General features: G+C 34.8%; 1 long non-coding RNA gene across 1 annotated transcript; it reads right to left on the bottom strand.

Annotated features, from left to right (window-relative positions):
* Positions 1-508: 508 nt before the first annotated feature.
* LOC138122153 (uncharacterized) lies at positions 509-1,473 on the bottom strand. The gene is made up of 2 exons (XR_011156365.1): positions 694-1,473; positions 509-641 (listed from the first exon to the last, which is right to left on the bottom strand). It is a non-coding gene; the product is annotated as an uncharacterized lncRNA (long non-coding RNA).
* Between the last annotated feature and the right edge of the window lie 12,171 nt (positions 1,474-13,644).

Raw genomic sequence — 13,644 nt, 5'->3', positions numbered from 1 at the left:
GAAATTCCGGAGTACCTGGGGAGAGAGAATGCAAAAGAAAGAAAAATGACGGCAAGATGCAGAATGAGCTATGAGGAGAAAGAGATAATTGAGCACATGTGGAATGGATGTAGCGAAATGAGAGAGAGGGAGAGAAAGGAACGAAGAGAAATGCTGAATGAAGACGGAAGGGAGATAAGATAGATGAAAGAGATATGGAAGAGGAGGGAAAGGAGAGAAGAAGAAAGGGGTGGGGGTAGGGAAAAAATGTCGATTTTTGAAATTGTATTTTTATGTTTGTAATCAGGAATCCGAAAGTGTTTGTACGAGTACAGAGTGATCAACAAGAAACCAAATCAAGAGTGCTACCTCATCTTTTGTTTTATCGAAACGTATTTCCATCATGAATCAGCCGCTTTTATTTACTTGCTGTGCAACTCGTTTTGTTGGTTGCCTACCTCTCAAAAATCTATTATTAATTGCCTTTATAAATTTTTTGTAATTCATGAATAATAGATTTAAAAGCAAGTTATAATTAATTATTATTTATTATTGATTAAGGAAAAAACACACAGTTACACAAAATTCCTTCATAAGGCACAATCTTGAGTTACAAAATTTTAAAAATAATTATTTTTCACAATTCTTTGTTTTGTTGTTTTCTGTAAGTGTAAAAGTTATTATTCTCTAATTTTTGGGTAATTGAGAACTTACTCGTATTTTTCTAGCAGTGTTTAAAACATTTAAATTACTCCAAGGTCAAAAAATAAGTTTTCACAAAAACTGCTCAAAATGTTCTCCATTGTGGTCCAGACAGAATCAAACTTGCCTCTCATAATTTCAAAAACCCTTATGAAGCTGTCAATTTGTTTAAGGTAATGTGTGGGTTTTATTTCTTGCAACACACAAAGGGAAACAAATTAATATCCTTCTTAAAAATTTTCTGATAAGTGCCATAACACAATTTAACTTGCTGTCTTAAACGCCTTACGAAAGTTGAGGGATGTTCCTTGATAATTTGTCGAACATTTTGCACCGTTTCTAAAATTTGAACTAAGGACTGATCTGACTTCTTCTTAATGATGGATTATGATGTGTTAAAATTAGGCACTATAATTTTAAGACATTGATAAACTTGTTGATAACCAATACCATCAGGTTCAGACATCTGGCTTGAAATTCTTCGGTGTAAGGGGGTACAAAGTAAAGCCAGTTTTCATTTTCTTGTTTCACCCTCTTTCGAAAATAATCTAATAAAAATGCCTTCTCTTTAATGGTAAAACCCATTTTACAACTTATTCTGGGATAATTATTGCTTACAACTTCAATAAACGTCTGTAAACTTTGCCGAAATCGAAGATTTGTTTTCTAGGTTAAATCACTTAAATTGTCAACAACAACAACCTTGAATTTTGAAATGTGACATTTCAACGAAGCATCTCCGTACCAGTGGCGTCGCGTTTGGCAATAAAGATGATAATTTACTTACTCTTACAAATGTTGCTCTTGTTAATCTTATAAATTGTTTCCCTTATCTTATAATAATAATAAAATGCACAATTATAATTCCAACGTCTAAAATTCATAAGGTATCATTTTTTATTAAATAGCGTTTGAGACCATAAATTGTCTACGCCCATGTTTTCACCGATTATGTGCATATGATTTTGCTACGACGTGACCGATAATTTGCAACGCTTGCTCTGATTTGGATTCTTGTTGATCACTCTGTATAGATAATTTTTGTAATAATTGAATTTCATTCTGTGATAGTTTTAAATAAAATGAATTATTATTATTATCCGTTAAGTTGGACCGCAAAGGAATTGAGGAATTGCGATATGTTTTCCTTCCACATTTATGTAAATCAGTTTCAAAAACAACATTACCTAGTGTAAATAAACAGGATGCTAAAATTTCGTAAATACGGGTTGAATATAAATGTGTTGACGTTCGTCATACACATGAGGTCGTAATATGCCGACAGAAGTGAAAACTTCTTAGCTAAAACACACTCCTCACCTTGCAACTTTCCATTTCCTCATCCGGAAAGTTCATCAGACTTGTAAAAGGTCCGGAAATTATGTATAAGAGGCAATTTGTTTCCCGCGCATTTTTGATTCGCACCACAAAATTACAATACGCACCCGTTCCACGGGGGTAACGCGCCCGGGGTCTAATTTATGCGGGGAAAGTGACTGCAAAACGAACACCCTTAAACATTCTTCCTTTCAATCAACTTAAAATGTTTCTAAATCGTCCCCGAGGATTATTACTCGGGAACCTGTTTGGATTTCTGAGGCAAATTGGGCAACCCTCAGAAGAGCCACTTTAATCAGCGCTGACGTCACGGATTAGCACAGATTGGCCCAGAACGAGAAAAACTCGTTCACAAAGTGATCGCTCATAATTTTAGAGGGTGAGTTGGCGGCGGCGGCGGCATCACGTTGACTCCGCGGAAGGTGACTTTTCAAGCCTTTTCTCGCTCGAGGAAATTAGCGTGTACGACGAGTGGATGCAGAGAAGGCACTTTTTCCGCCGTTTAATGAGCGCTTCTGAGAAATCGGGCTGTTCGTTTTCCTGCGGTAAATCCCGGCAGGCCAATTTTCTCGTTGCCTTTCTGCCATCGGAAAATCCATAAGCGGTAACTAACTTGCAACCTCTCTGTGATACATGGAGGCGCTTGACACATGAATGGAAACGGATAATGTGAGCGAAAATTGTTTTACTATGTTATGGATTTATCACGTCTCGACTATAATACTTCATCCATCATCGCATCCAACACAATCGATGGATACATTTAACAAAGCACTTGCATTATCTGCGTTAAAAATTGATCGGCTCTAAGAAATTGCACAAATTTCACTTATCTAGGCCATCTGTAGGTGTCGTTCTCAAAATATACGATGTGGGCAAATCTTAAACTAAAAGATATTCAAAAATGGCTTGTGCTCTGCAGGGGGGAGAAAGTGTAGCAAATAGCAATTCAAAAGCACTCCAACAAAAACGTAATACTCGTATTTAGGAAAATTTACCAATAGTCTAATTATGTGATACATGGATCTCCTCTTAATAGATGTAAACCTGTTGGAATAAAGTTATTATTATTATTATTTTCCTTTTGTTAAACCCACCATTTAAATATTTAGCCATAAACTGTGAACTCTTGCTCTCAATAAATAGGATGAGAAGTCTCTCTTAAACGAAAAAACCTAAATAATAAACAACTTGTGCACAACGAAACACCGGAAAATAAAATAATCTCAGTATGGATTAAATCAAGCGGATAACAAAAATAAATATAATCACAATGCGCTCGAGCGCAATTCTCTTCTTGGATGACGTTATTTGTTTGAATAGGTATAAAAAAACAATCATGTGCTTTATTATTATACAGGGTCATTATAAAATATTGTACCACTGTAGTTGGCGTTGAAAACCCACACAAATTTTGGATGTGCCGCCAGCCTCGCAACGTTAGACAAACTAGTAGACCGATTTCCACTACAGCCAGGAGCGCCACCTATCGGCGATACTAGTCTCACTCATGTTATGAAGCTTGTGACACATTCAACTAAGCCACCAACACCTACTACGATGGTACAATATTTTATAATGGCCCTGTACAATTATTACTAATTTTGGTTAATTTTGTTCGACTAAAATTCGTAATTTTGGGGGTGGAAGTAAAACTTTCCGCAGTTTGAGGGATGAATCTAAATATAAAAAACCGGAAGTGTTTGGAAGATGACCTCTTGGAAAATTCAAGAAAAAATATTCCATATTGTTACGAAATTTGCACAATCAATTCTGCTCGGATAGTTGCGTCCCTTTTTCGTTTCGTGAGCCCACAAAAAAAAATGCGAAGTTCTCAAACATATTTTTGACACAATTGAGCATTCTTTTAAGTAAGACATAATTAAAAAAAATTCGTGCGTTCCTTTAGAGTGATCGAAACGGTGTTTTAACCATGAGGATACACGGTCGTCGCATTCAAAGTAAAGACTTCGCTACAAGAAAATTCCGTTATCGGTATGGTGGGATGTGGATCGAATTAGTCATCAAGGACATTTGAAACGCAACCACCCCCAAAGAAATCTGCTGTACTCCGCTGGATAGAGTGAAGACTATTGGCTTCAATTGCTGCACTGCTGTGACACGGTAGGGATAAAGATGTAAATTCTTATATCATTGTATGGGTTGTTCCCACAGACAGATGCACTAATTAAATTCAAATTAAATTAATTCAAGTTCAATTACACTCGCAAAACACAACAGACATCTGTCAAAGAAGGCATCATCCCTTTTTCGCTCTATCTTCTTTCAAGAAAACGTCATAGCCAATTTGATAACTGTTCATTTGAACACCCGTTACCTTACGATTCATTTCATTAATAAAATTTTACAAAAAGAATATAATGACAATTAATGTCGTATAACATGTTATAGGTTTTTTTAAGGATTTTGAAAAAGAATTTACATGATAATCCTCATAGCCAGAACTGGTATTAATATATCTACTCATGTCAAATTACTTGTCGTTTACGTACATAACTGAAGATGAACTTACGATTTGCTTCAGGGTAGAACATAAATAACTCTAAAAGTGTAAAATATTGTACTTAATATATGACTGGTAAAAAAACTACATTAGTAAAATTCTTTAGGATCATTAATGCAAGCCCGGGGGAGATGGTCACAGTTTTTAAAATATGTTTTGGTTTGTAGATCGTCCGAAACAAAGCACCAAATTGAACAATGATGGAAGCATGAATTATTATTATTTTATTACTAATAGCAATACAAACAGCAATACTCGATGGTCTACATGGAACATGGAATTCAGGAAAAAAAACTACTTGACCAATTCTTTTTCTTTTTCTTTCGTAGGTAATTAAATTTTTTTAGAATTACCTTGTCACATATAGCTTTTAATTTTATTCAGATTTCATGGATTTCATGCGAGCAAATCTTGCTGTTTCCACTTTTTCTGTTTTGAGTCTACTAATAATAATTTTATTTTTCACTTTAGTATAATTGCATGATAACTCCAAGGATACAAAATACGTAAACATGTCCATAACAACCGGGGAATAATAACAGGGCGTAATAAGAATAAGCGGGCGTAATGAATTCATAACGCCCTCATCAATTCAAAATTGCAAAGATGCTAATTTTTTTTTTTAAGAACACGTATAGTGAAAAATAAAATCTTGTATGCACCACGGCGTCACCGAATGATTACGCCCATCGAACGATATCCATCTCTCGGGCTAAAACCCTCGAGCTGGATTCATCGTTCTCCGGGCGTAATCATCGTTGTAACGCCCTTGGTGCATAAATAGCTATTTCGTTGGATTGAATAAACTTTAGATTGTGTTAGTTTTGTAATATTTTCAGCAATCGGTTTACTTTTTGATACATTACTTTGTGAACTAAAATTTCTTTTTGTCGCATTGTGGAAAATATTGGAAATTCCAGTTATTGAAAGAGGTGGAGACAAACTCGACAAAATAAATATTTTCATCACATATTACGTATCACATAATCACTCTCTTCTATTTAAATCTCTCAAAAAAAAGAAGAAAAAGGAGGTATAGCTATTTCGTTCTTTTCAAAATGTTCTCTCTTGCCTATTTGTTTGAAACTTAGACTGGTTCTTTTAAAAAATTTGTTTAAAATACATATTTAGATATTCTTGAATATTTTGCATAGTAAATAAAAATAAACATAATCATTAAGTCAAAAAATTATTTGAAAGTTAAATTGAAAAGATTATACTTATATATAAATTATTTAAATATAAATAGACAGTTACTTAAAAAAAAGATTAAAAAAAACTTGGCATCATTATTATCATCAGCAACATTTTCGCAACAGCAAAAAGATAGATAAACAATGTAACAATGTATAATTCTTCCAATCAAAATTGCAAAAGTATCAGAACTGCATGTGCATGTGCAATGCAAATGTCATTTTTCCATTTTGAAATTATTTTTCGCCTTTTAGTGCTTTTCATTAGATCTTTTAAAATATGTTTTAATTGTTATATTTTATATGTAAAATTTTAGCAGGTATTATTAATGTATTGTTAATAATTTACTGAAGCTGGAGCTGAATTTTACCTGACCTGTCCTGACCTGACTTGACCTGTCGTCAAGGTAATTCTTTAAATATAATTCAAATATATTTATTGTTTTTGGACCTTATACATTATGCTAAAATATCGACTAAGTATGTTTAGCTAGCAAGAGAAGAATTACTCTATACTGTGCAGATTTAAGCTGTAGGGAAGTATCACATGAGGGTATTTCACATCCCAATTTGTGTTTAAAAATTTAGTTTCAGCTGTAAAATTTTATTTACGCCCTAGGTTATTTATTTATAAATTTTCTACCTATTGCCCAACGAGAGAGGAAATTGTAAATTCAAATACAATATAAACTTGTTTCACCGTTTTTCGCCAATGTATTTATTTTTTGTCTATTTTTGCAGAAATCAATTCCCAATTATCTTCCTAGCTTTAAAACGGCCATTTCAGCCCCCTTCACACGTGGCAGCGCCCCATTTCCACCCTAGTTACGCTACTGTTTTGACCTATCTCCTGAAAAGGCTGCTTATGACGGCTGTAAAAACGGGAATCCTATTCGATAGTGTTAAGTTAAAAGGTATGTCGCATTGACACGGACGGAATCTCTAGTCCTGAAATGCGTTTCAGCCGACACGTAAAAATATTTTTTACGATTGGATCTGGGTGAAAAGTGCGATGCTTTCCGAATGAAATCAAAACACGCTGAAAAATAAGCGTCCGAACAGTCTTGCACGAGTGAAATGTTGAGATCTCTTATCGAGTACATGAATCTGTTTATAAAATAAAATGTGCTCGGGATTTGTTCATCAATCAAGTTTTGTATTGATCACCGACACAGCTTTGGCAGCTTTATACGCTGATGTGTTATGCAGAGCGGGTTCGGTATTTCGAATTACAATAGCGGAAATATTACATTTTTATAGCGAAGTTGCGGAAAAATATGTCATGCTAATAATTATAGTCATATGTAGGTATTTGAAAATTAATAATTCGACACAAACTGTATTTATTTTTCATTTACTATGAAATAAATAAAGTGTGGACTATTTGAATATGCTGAGTATTTATAATTTTAAATTTTGCACGTCTGTACAAGGTGAATTGCATAAAAACAAAATTATTTTATTGATGATTATTGTTATTTAATGATTTAACTGGTACTCTACCGTTGATAATTTATTAATTTTATTATAATCAAGTAAACATTAAAATTTTATGGCAGAGAAAATTAAAATGGGATAATAATATTTAAATAACAGCATTTTATTGAAATTCTTTAAATTTGTAATTTCAGCGATAAATAATTAATTGCAGATGTTATTAATTTTTTGTTAGTTTACAAGGTTTGCTACATACAGAGAATAAATTTAAATTTATACAATTGCGTACAATATTATAAAAAAAATTATTTTGTAGGATTACTAGATTTTAATTATATCTGAAAATCCATGTGGACGTTTTTTGAATTAAATTATTGTTTTAGTTTCTTGAAATCAAAATGACTGATATTAAAACATCAAAATTCTGCCATCAGTCCAAAGGTTCTGCATAGTAGAGGATTTTCTCATGGGCTATGAGTCATATCTGCGCAAATGACGAATATCGGTCTCAAGTAGGCGCTGCAAAATCGACCGGAAAGTAGCCGACGTTTTCAGTTTTCATTTACAGATTTTCCACTATCGCTCCGCTTTCGCGCAGATATTTCCAAGGTGACAGTCCATGAGAGAATCCAACACCTCAACCATGAGCATTTCATATATTTCCAAATTTAGTTTATCAAATTAAAAAAAAAAAATTGGGGATTGTCACTTAAAAAAAAATGCGATTATGTCATTGCTTGTCATTTCTTTAAAAAAAATCTAATTGACCTGTCAGAGTTCTTTTAGAAAAGCTCAACTGGAAAGAAAAAATTTCTATTATACTAAATTTTGCAACGCACTGTATATTGATTATGATTATTGATTATGAATTAAAATCAGCACTCTATTCATTATTATTTTTAAATCTAATCTAAGCATCTTGTTATGATTGTGGTAAAAAAAGATAAAGCAATAATCATGAACGGTTTCGAATTTTCATTAATATTCTGATGTAGCTACTTAGCTATAAACGCTTGGTATGAGGAAGAGTTGCAAATGGATAATTTTTTTAATTCCAATGTTATACGCATTTTGTAGCATCGTAATGTTGCCATTGGCATTACATTAGCAAGGTAGTGGGTTTTTTGAAAATACTTCTCCCATACTACGTTCCACAATATTATTAAGAGTGACAAACTAAAATAAAATAAAGTGATCCAATTTTTTTCTACTGTAGCTCTTTCTTTAATTACCTGTTCGCTTCAATTGACATTTGTAGTGTTCTCAATTGTTGAAAACCATTTAAAAATAATTTGTTATTTTGTAATTAAATAAATAAATCTCCTTTTGTTATAATACATTTTTTACTTAAATGAAGCAATAAATTTTAAATCAAAGAATTCATGGAGTTCTCTTAATAATAGTGAAATCAGAATACATTTAATAACAGGCAAAGAATGCAGTTCAAACTTCAAAACCGGAATTCAACGCTGAAATGAAACAAAACAAAGTATTTCTCTAGCTCCTGATGTGGTTGGTGGAGGGATACATAAAGACAAATATAATAATTATTTGTGTATCAAGCCTAAAAAGCGCATCTTTTTGTCCGAGTCTGGGTTTCCTGGCCGAGGCGCAGCCGAGGCTTGAAAACAGGCACATACATTTTTTTTAGGCGACCGCACATACTACAAAGCAAAATACATCATCTGAAAAATTACACATTTATTTTGTATTTACCTTTTTCAAATAGATAACTGTGGCCTCGATGCCGTGCCCCATTTTATAATACGTTTACACTAAATTTGATCATATCTCAATGGAAATTTGATTCCTGCAACGATTAGGAAATGGAGAATTATTTTCATTTATCTTTTCTCTTTTCTTTAATCGTACAAATTTTATTTTACCGAAACTCTTCTCGTGCATTTTTTAAGCAGGCGAATTAATTTCAGATGCACGTTTCTCGCGATTATATCATGGATCTGATTAAGTTACGGAGTTAGAAACCGCACTTGGAGCCGGTTCTGGAGTCAAACCAGGAATGCCGGAGTCTCCCTAGCTGTCTACCGCATCATCGTAGTTCTAACTCACATAAAACTCTAATCCCACAGGTCCAAACTGCTTACCGTGTACGATATCGCAGCGACAACCAGGGCGGTTAGCCCCCTAGAACGAAGAGAATTTCTGGAAAACCGACAAACTGTTAATCGTTAAGTGGTCCTGGAAGTTAGCACCGTCACTGACGTTTTTAATCGCCCACTCAACCCTCGTCTTTTGTCACACGTTCAAAATTTACTCTCCCAAAATGAAGCTTTTAATAATAATCTGGAAATCAACCCTCACAACTATTACGTCAATGATTTCTGAAACAGCTGACGCTTGTAATGGCAGCACTACAATGGCCGGCTCGAACGTCCTGGACCGCTACAGCAATTTTCTCTTTGTTTCTGTTCGCTAATTTCATCGATTGGGATCAATATATCCAAAAGAATTTTATTACGATGTCCCGGGAGCTCTTTTCGGTTTTATTATAAAGAATAAAGTTGGAATTTTCTTGAGAGGGCTTTTAAGGTTTATTCCATATTTCCCTAATGTCTTCCTTCTAATGCTTTGTGGTTTTGTATTTCGCATAACTCAAATACCCAACAAGGTGGATTCCGCAACCTTTGAACCACCGCAGGACGACTCCCGGCTCACAAGGAATTAAACTCCAGACTGCAATCAGTTTTATCGAGTGCAGTTAGTCGACCGCACGAGGACACGAGTGTCCTTTTTGATTTAACTCGGTGTATTGGAGGGCATCAAAACTTTCGAGTCTCCGAGACTCCTCCTTGATCCTTCTCTCCCAGAGTTTACATTTTCTTAAATATCAACTGTATGCTCCGTGAAAGTTGGGCGTCGTATAAAGTTTAGAAAAATTGCATTATGTGAATGGCCTAATTCCAGTTAGTTTAAGTTCCGTCGGTGGAAACTCTTCACTGGGAATTTTTTTAAAGAGCGCTTTCATCTCGGATGACTTGCACTTCCCGAGTCTGGAGGAAGTTTTTAAGTTGGGGCTGTTTCGCGGGGTCCACATCCTCGTAATTCGGTTTGAATAATAAATCAATATGGAGATGGGAGAAATTTGCGAGGATCGAGATTCCCCGGGAATGAAATTAAACTATGATTTTCTTCTCGGTGTTTGTTCGTGTTTATCAAAATTCGGGAAGGCGTGCGACCAGGCAGCAGGAAGGCATATAAAAATCCAGCTGCGTTCAATGGTGCTCTATATTTCTTAGTTATATCTCGTTGGGTGTCTGGCTATCACATTCTTTCTCCATTTGCCCCCGTCCGCCGAGTATATTTCATTGTTCTCCCCCGTTCGTTTTGCTATCTCTTTAGATATTTAGTTGTATTTTTGTTTTATGCCACTTTGAAACTCCAAGCGTTCGTTTATATGCAGATATAAGTGTTCTCGCTCAAGAGGTCGCAGTTTGTTGGAGAATCATCAAAATATTTTCAGCGCCTTTATTAACATTCTTCCCAGAATTGTTTCTGGTGGATATTGAAATTATTTCCTCGGCGCATTATGTAATCAAAATATTTCTTCACCAAACATTCTGAGTCTGACACTGTTCACTTGGACCTTTTGTCAATGGCTGGATCTAGATTCAGTGGCGTAACGGAAGGCACAACGGAAATGGATACATCCAAAAACCAAAAAAGTTTTATTTCTTTGTTTTACTACTACTACTACCAGTATATGTTTTACCTTTGTGTAAGTAACGCAAGGATACTGTTAAAATAGTGTGTCATAACTCCCAGAAAGATGTCCACAAAGAAAATGACGTTCATAATTATTATGAATAATTTTTAGAAGCGCCGGGATATTGCAATGAGTTAATGATAATTTTGATATATTGTCTCAAGTGTTGGTATTTTGTAATTAATCTGAACGAGGAAAGTGTCAGAATAGGTCTATCTAAGAGATATGTTTACGTTACGTGACCGCGTTTACACAATCCTTGGGAAATGGCCTAAAGCTGAAGTAATTAAGCATTTTCTGAACTTTAATTGAAGCGCTATTTATCAAATAACAGAACGTTACTGAAAATGAAAATCTGATGGAAACTTGCCAAAAATGCTTCGGCCAGGGAAGTTGAATGCAAAAAAAAATTAGTTGCTTAGACAGAAGAGCATTACAATGACGGATGGCTCCGAAATGTAGTCCAGAAGGTTTAAAATATTTATTATAAGTGAGTTTAGTCACCAAAATTCTGTGAAAAACAACTGGAAATAATGCTTATAAGATGCAGAAGTTGATAGAATTTGGTAACGCAAGGTTTGTGTCGATTTTTAGATATTATGCAGAAGTAAAAGATAATTTTGAATATACATCCATCGCTTTTACCTAAGAAGACACCAACTATTAGTGAAAACCCCATGAATATATCTTGAGTAGTTTTTCAGTTATAAGCGCACAAGTGATGCATACATAGGTATTAATTTTGCGTTTTATAATACAGAGTGTCTATAAATGATGTGGGATCCTAGTAGGCGCTGAAAATTTGCCGACTCTTTCTCCAGAAATCAAATAATGTTAGCGTGATCTACGATATGCAACCCTCAAAACAAATTGGTTTTATTGGTTGCCTACTTTGACAAAATAAGTCCTTAATCCTCCATTTTGCTCTAAACATTTTCTCACTCTCAATTTCTTTATTTCAAAAATATTTTGTACTTCTAAGATATTTGCGAGGTTATAAAATTATACTGATTTTTCAATTTGAAAACAGATACAGACAATACCTTTGTAACACCACCGGAATTTATCTAGCTTAGGAAAGAGCTTTTTTTAAAGAATAAACAGACCTGGAACGCAAGAAACAACAAAGCAGGACTTCGAAAACGGAAATGAGGTTAAGTTGACAGTTGTGAATATGTGAATAATTGACAGTTTGCGATTTCATGAGTTTAAACCAGGTGGCAAATTCGAATTCCAGAGCCATCTCCGATCTTACATTCTTTTATAGACAGTCTGTGATATCATACAAAAAACGTTCACGAATCATGATCTTGTGTGTTATATTGTTATGTTTCTAATTATTACTTCCTGTTTCTATCACTCTTCTCTGTACTTTCAGCGTTTTTTTATCTCTAAAAAGCGGAACATCTTTCCAAGTTTGCGATAATTTAGAAACTTCTTTTTAGGGCGCACTGGGACTCATTGATGCACTTTCGATCTCGAGTGACAAATGAACAATTTCTTTTATAAATCTGGTGTTTATCGTAGTCGTGTAAAATATTGTTCCGGTGACGCCACTGGTTGGATTAATGGTACAATGGCCCAGGTCTGATATTAAAAATACTGAAGGTATTAAAAAGCCATCGACAGTTGGGCCCTATCCACGTAACAAAACATGGTGGAAACTCGCAGCTGCAATAAATCTCTCGTCGCTTTCCGGTGAATCCGGTGACACGGCCTCCGTTACAAAACACCCCTGAACTTTTTACAGCCCGGAACAAAACTAGCGCCCTAATTTGTGCTACATGTGCGAAGGAAAGTTTTTCATCACTTTCACTTTAAATTTTCTTTTAACTGGAATTTCCAATTCAATTAGTCTTGTCCTGGGTGAAGAGAGAGAAATTTCCTTTGAGATCCGGCGTGCTGCTCCACGTATAACTTATGGCGGAGGAGTAGTTCCAAGATCCCGATAGTCGGAATTGGGTTACCGACTTCGTTATTGGAGTGCCTTTCAGCTATCATAATTTATCTCCATACCGTTAAAACCCCGACTTTCTCTATTTTCCGATCTAATTGGAAAAATCCAATCTGCTTAAATGCAGAAGCATTAAGCCGTCGAAGACCAACTCGCATGTTTTATAACAGAGCCATCATCGCCGGTAATAAAGTAAAATAATGGCGAGTGAGGCATCCGACCATAAACGAGATGGTAAGTTATTGGATAATCATAATTATTGGCTCCGAAGCTGTTTGCAGTAAGTCGAAATTTATTTGCAGCATGGCTTGTATAATATTCCGGAAAAATTAAACAGCTTCCGGACTTTCAGCGGGCCGTTCATCACTATTAAGGAGGGAATGCTGCCGTGGTTGTTGTCTACCTATATGACTTTCGGGTCATCCTAGTTCAATAAAGTTTCCAAATCGTTATATCGAGAATCCATTTATTTTCATATCGAACAAATTGCTCTTGCAAAAACTAATAAAATATGGGTTAAGTAACGAAAGAAAAACTAATTTGACCTGCGCCAATATCGAACACTGAAATGAGGGGAGATTTTTCAAAGTGAAGGAGTCGTCCTCTCCAGGAAAAATATTAAATAGGCGTTTTCTACGAGCTTTCGCCTACCCGCTTGTGATGTACTGGGACTATAAATTTTTAACTTTTATTTGGGGAGGACCATGGCAAACTGCCTCAAAGATAATTTTTGTACATGAATAATGTTCATACAAGAAGTTAATACATATTAGGTTTTGTATTCTGCTATTAT

This window comes from Tenebrio molitor, chromosome 1 (assembly GCF_963966145.1).
Source record: "Tenebrio molitor chromosome 1, icTenMoli1.1, whole genome shotgun sequence".
NCBI lineage: Eukaryota > Metazoa > Arthropoda > Insecta > Coleoptera > Tenebrionidae > Tenebrio > Tenebrio molitor.
The sequence above is the reverse complement of the archived record's forward strand: the minus strand, read 5'-3'. Positions and strand labels throughout refer to the sequence as shown.